General features: G+C 46.3%; 1 long non-coding RNA gene across 1 annotated transcript in view; it reads right to left on the reverse strand.

Moving 5' to 3' along the window:
- LOC123575764 overlaps nt 1-1,279 on the reverse strand; it is a 43,390-nt gene extending 42,111 nt beyond the window's left edge. Inside the window, exon 1 of the long non-coding RNA XR_006700987.1 lies at nt 999-1,279. This is a non-coding gene — a long non-coding RNA (uncharacterized LOC123575764). The remainder of the gene's footprint in view (nt 1-998) is intronic.
- Nucleotides 1,280-6,000: the final 4,721 nt, after the last annotated feature.

Consider the following 6,000-nt stretch of genomic DNA (forward strand, 5'->3'; position numbering starts at 1 on the left):
GTGTGATGTGAGGACCTTAGACCAGCCGGGAGTAAGGAAGAGGAGCCAAAATTCCAGACCCCAGAAGTCCACGCAAAGATGGGCAGGCTCTGGCAGATGCTACTGATGCAGGGTTACCCAGACAGGAGGGAAAACAAATAAGGTGTGTTGCCAGAGAGAGAACAGAATCAAAGAGATTCCATTTATGTCATAAACTTGAAGTTATTCACATATTTTAATATTCACTTTCTAAGTCTGTTCAAAACAAGACCAACAGGCCCAAAATGAAATCCCTTCTGCTAAGCCTCGTGTCACCCAAAGCAAGACGTCACTTAATTACAGTTTGGGTCTCCCAGAAATGGGATCTTAACCCGGTCAAGCAGGAGTCACCTGATCAGCGATAGGCCCTTGCCCTCCCTAAAGGAGAGCGACCTTGCAATAACCGACCTGCCTTTCTGCCTAGTATAACTTCCTTGTTCCTGCTCCCTTTTGCCTATAAAAGGCTTTCGTTTTGCACAGCTCCTCGGAGCTGCTTTCTGTCTGCTAGATTGGATGCTGCCGATTCATGAATCATTGAATAAAGCCAATAAGATCTTTAAACTTCACTCAGTTGAATTTTGTTGTTTAACAAGTCTGAGTACCTGTATACCCAGCCATTAACAGAAGTTCCCAACACGGGATGGGAGGATTTGAACTTTCTCTTTCGTGTTAGATTTTTTTTTTTTTTTTTGCCATATTCAAGTATTAAGGAAAATGCATATATATATATATATATATATATATATATATATATATATATACGTATATATATATATATATATATATATGCATTTTCCTTAATATATACGTATATATATGGTCGTTTTGAAAGAAAAAAAATGGCAAAGTAATTGAAAGTCATGTGAATCACGAGCTCTGCCTTTCTGGTGACCTCGTTCCCTAAGATAAGCAGGAAAGGCTTCCAGTATGAATCCCATTTACAAGTGGAGGCATAGACCAAAGATCTAGGAGAGGTTTACCTTGTCCGGGGCAGGGCCGGTGTGGAGGGGACCTTTATCCACTACCTGTTCCATGCCCACACTGTGCAGGACACTTCGTAAACAGGACTTCTGCTCGGTTCTGACTTGCCATTTTCCTGATTGGGAAACTTTGTGAGCCGTTAGGACTTGCCTCCAGAGACTGTCCCAGGAGTGTGTGGAAAAGGCACTCCACGGCGGAATGTGGCCACACCATCTGTGTCCCATCTCCACAGCCCCCGGGGCCCAGCGCAAACTCCAGAACAGCAGTGGAGAGCCCACACCTGTGCTGAGAAGGGAACGAAATCTACAGCCAAGGAGGAGTAGGTGAATGTGTAGATAGGCGCACACAGGGCAGGAAAGGAACGGGGAAGGGGCGCGGTGGGGGGTGGGGGGGTGCGTTGTGGTTTTTTTCCCCTGGGACAAACAAAACAAGGCAGATTGTCTGTGCTAGAGTTCCTTTGAACCAGAAATTACAATCTTTGCTCCAAGAGACAAGAGGATTACAAAACATTTTAAATGTCCTCCTTTTCTCCTTTTGTGGCAAAGCTCCAATGAACTCCAAACCCAGGGGTATTCACAGTAACACAACAGATTAAGCAAATAGGACTGGAGAGTCATTTGGGATTTTTTTCCTTTCCACATGCCCCCCTGAGAGGGCAGGGCTTGCTGGGAGAGCGGGGAGAAGGCCCCCTTTGCTAAGGCAGGCAAGGCTTCACTAGGCACAGCAATTATTCTAAAAACATCTGGAGCATGAAATTTTAAAACGCCAGAATTACAGTGGGTCGAGCTGGTGCCTAGTATATTCTTTGCACGGTGCCATAGGAGAGGCCAAGGCGCTTTCCCAGGAGTTAAGACTTATCCTCTTTCTCTCCCTGTCCTGAAGCAAAGGATTGGGACTTGAATCCATTTGGTGTGGGACTCCCCCGTCCTTCTGATTCCCAAATAGGAAGAAATCCAGAAATCACAGTGGATCACTTATGGATCAATCTCATAGAAAGGCAACCCGACTTTTTTGCTTTCTGTTTCACAGATGCATTCAATGGACATTAAAAAAGAGAGGGGTGGGGCGCCTGGGTGGCTCAGTTGGTTAGGTGTGTCCAACTCTTGATTTCAGCACAGGTCACGATCTCATGGTTCGTGAGGTGAAGCCCTGAACTGGGCTTGCTTGGGATTCTCTCTCTCCCTGTCTCTCTGCCCCCCACCCCTGCTTGCACACTATCTCTCTCTCTCTCTCAAAATAAATAAATAAATGAAATTTTTAAGAAGAGAGAGAGAGGAGGAAGAACTAAGCAATTCTCTGCTTTTTAGGACTAACAGTTTACAACTAGTTGGTGAACAAAAATTAAAATCTCCTTTATACAAGAATGCCAACTAATAGATGTGGCAGGAATGAAGAAAACTGGAAAGTCTACCAGTTTGCAGCCCAGACTGAAGTAAATGATTCAGACGAGGATTACCAATGAGAGTTAAAGCCATTAGGAATTAGGGTAGAATAAAGTCATTTTTAGTTGTGGAAATGAGCGAAATTAGCTCCCATCTGTCCCTCCTTAGGAATTCAATAGGATGTGAGCCCCCACCTCCCCCAATAAGACATGGTGCCCAGGAGACAGGAGGGCCCACAGAGAGGGTGTGGGGCAGAAGGCGTGCAGAGATGGGCACCCCAGCCCAACAGGAACAGGATGGAAGGCTGGGGCCTGGGGCAAGATTTGGGAGATCTTCTGCTTTCTGTGAGAATTTGAAGTGAAGGAGGCAATGAAAGCAGACAATGGAAAAATCAAAGGAAAGATCTTTTTTGACCCCAGGGAAAATGAAAACAAACCTGTGCGGGGAAGGTACCACCCTCACAACACACCGTTTAGCTCTGGCGTGAGCCCTGTTTACGTAGCCATGACAACGCAATCGCTGTTAATGACTTCCCACTTCCAAGATTTACCTAAAACCAAACCAGGAGACTTCAGGATAAAAGAACACAATATAAACATCCTCCGCCTTGACAATGTGGACACTGGAGTACAGATGATGGAGTGGAAAGGGGTAGGAGATCTGTAGGGATGTAAACCTCGCCTTACGAGATGAAGAGGAGGAAGTCGCTACTATTGGCCTAAAAAGAAATAAGGTCCAAGCAGATCTCCAAAAGTGACAAATGTAACACAGAGAAAAAAACAGCGACATTATTATCCCGGGCCATTGGGGAGAGATGGAGAAGCCGTGGAGGGGAATTAAGTCTTCATCTGTCATGGCAGGAGGTCAAGAATTAATGTCCAAAATTGATCAGTCTATAAATTGCAGCAAAACCTACTGAAAAATACAGAGGCAACTTTCCAAAGAAAGAGCTAAATGTGTTTACAAGGGCTGTCTCCGAAGAGTGGGGCCCAGGCTCGGAAGGATGAAGCAAGAAATGGTTGTTTCTCTTTATACATCTCTTTGCACAATTTGATTTTTCAACCAAGAACATGTGTCACCTCAATTAAAAGACCTAGCTTTAGAGGTATAGTTAAGAGGAATGCACGGAACCATTAATTTGGGGATGACTGTCATCCCACGTGTATGTATTATCTTGATTTCACAAAGCACTGACATAGAATTAATAGAATTGCACCTCAACAATTAATATGGGAATGATTGACACCCATAAGTGAGGGGTATTCCCACTCTCGGGGAAGGTGCACCTTTTAAATTATTCATGCCTTCTTTTACGTGTCTCCCTAAGAATGTTGTTGTCTGTCTACATATTGTTTCTGTAGATCTCTTGTCCGCTAAGACTTTTACATTTGTATTCCTGTTTTAAATTAAGATTTTCAAAGAAAGATTTACAGGTGATCATTGCTAACACAGAAAAACTATTGATTTTGCTATTTTAAAATATGACCCTCGTACTGTAATCTCCTATTACTGTAAATAGTTGGGCAGTTGTATGTCTTGGGGTATTTTTAGTTAATAATAATATCACCTATGAGTGATGATCAGCCCAGCCTTAATTCTCCTTATTCCTTTGCTCGGTTTATTCTTCAAGTTGTTAAGGGACAGCTGCACCGGCCAGCATCACTTCCTCCCTGATGTCAATGGGGGTACATTGCATGCTCCACACAGGCAAGGTTTTGAGCCAGCTGCTGTCAGAAGGTGAGAGTACACAGTGGTCAAGAGGCTGGGCTTTTAGATCAGACTGCCCGGTCCTGAGTTAGACCTGGATGTCCCATTTTCCTAGCGGCATGATCTTGACCAATTACTTAGCCTCTACATTTCAGTTCCCTTGTCTATAAAATGGGATAACAGTGTTCACTAAACGAGGTTGTATGCGCCAAACACGTATGCAATCCACGGGCACGACTAGTGCACATTACTTTTAAGATTCTGACTTTCCGTATCGTCTGGTGAGAGCTGGCCTTTTATTAGTCCCTGGAGGCACTTTTGGGCCTGTCTCTGTCATTCATTTTCATGGCTTCCATTAGTTCAGCCGAGCCCTGCTGATTCCCTGGGGTTCGATTCCCTGGGGTTCGGGTAGAACTCGGCGGTGCTGTGTGCATTCTACCCAAGGAACCCTAAGTGTCACTCCAGATCCCTGTGGATCTTCGCCTCTCTCTTCTTTGTATCTTATTAGGAGAGGAAGATCAGACGGTTCGCCTGGGTGGCTGAGTCGGTTAAGGGTCTGGCTTCAGACCAGGTCATGAGCTCACGGTTCGCGGGTTCAAATGTCCCAGTTGGACTCCACGCTGGCAGTACACAGCCTGCTTGGGATTCTCTTTGTCACTCTCTGCCCCTCCCCCACTCACACTTTCCACCCCCACCCCCTGAGAAATAAATAAATAAACTTAAAAAAAAAAAATAGAAGGGAAGATCAGACAGCCCTGGGGTGAGGTCACAGCTCTAGCTCTCAATGTGTGGTCTTGGGCAAGGCCTTAGCTTCTCTTGGCGTCCAGCTCTTGTCTCTAAGCGAGAATGAGAGCATCTGCCTCTGGGGGCTGTTTTAAACATAAAAGAGGTGAGCAAAAGTGCACATCTACCCTGGCGTCTGTACCTCACCCTCTTCATTTCTTTCCGCTTCTTCATCCAGGACCCCCTTGTCCAAAATCAGAAGTGGTGAGGGGTGAAACCCTCACTAGGTGAGGAAGGTGGGAAGAAGCCAAGCTTCTTGGGGTTAAGCCCAGCTCCACTTTAGGTGGGTGTCATTTGATCTTTCTAGGCTCAGCTTCCCTGGGAGTCAGAGGCTCCCAGTCCTGATACCACAGCTGAGCCGCCCCAGGAGATGCTATCACCTCTGAAAAAGCCGTCCCCTCACCATCAACAGCTCTGAAATCCTCAGCTGAGGGACTTGATGTGTGACACAGGGATATAGCTTCCTCCCCTGCAGAGATCAATTCTTCCTCAGCCAGAGCCTGTTCAAAGCCCTTAGACCTTCCAGAAGGGCGCCTACAGCTCTATGCAAAGTATTTTTATTAATATTTGGACAAGACAAAAGAATGCATTACCAAGCGGCCACATCTGTAAGCGGCAGAGACATTCAAATCGCTCTGAGTCACCCCAAGCAAATGCCACAAAAACAGACAAAAGCCCCCCTGCTGACCGTCTTGGTTGATAGAATACCAATTATCAGCATCTGTGGACCCGTCCACTTGGCGCACGTGTGCCAAGCGCACCCGGCTTTGTCCTGCTTGCCAAGCCGTCCTCACCTAGGACACAGAGAGGAGTGCAGAGACGCAGATCGGCAGGGGTGCTCCAGCCTCAAATGTGCATTTTCATGAAAGCCTCCTTGGGCATTTTCCTGAGTGGCACCTGGAGCCATTAGACCCCTGTTGGGTGCGCAAGGTGCTTTCGTGGGTTCTTCCTCCTACCGTCCCCATCTGTCTGAAAGGCCCCAAGCCCTCACTCAAGCCAGAGATCTGATGGCATCCTCGGATCCCTCTGTGCATCGATCACCAAGTCCTGTCGATCAGATTTCCTGAATCACACCCAAGGGTGTTCATTTCTGTTTCCCCCACCCCCTCTCCAATGCTTCCTGAATTAC

This window comes from Leopardus geoffroyi, chromosome C2 (genome assembly GCF_018350155.1).
Source record: "Leopardus geoffroyi isolate Oge1 chromosome C2, O.geoffroyi_Oge1_pat1.0, whole genome shotgun sequence".
In the NCBI taxonomy this organism is placed as follows: domain Eukaryota; kingdom Metazoa; phylum Chordata; class Mammalia; order Carnivora; family Felidae; genus Leopardus; species Leopardus geoffroyi.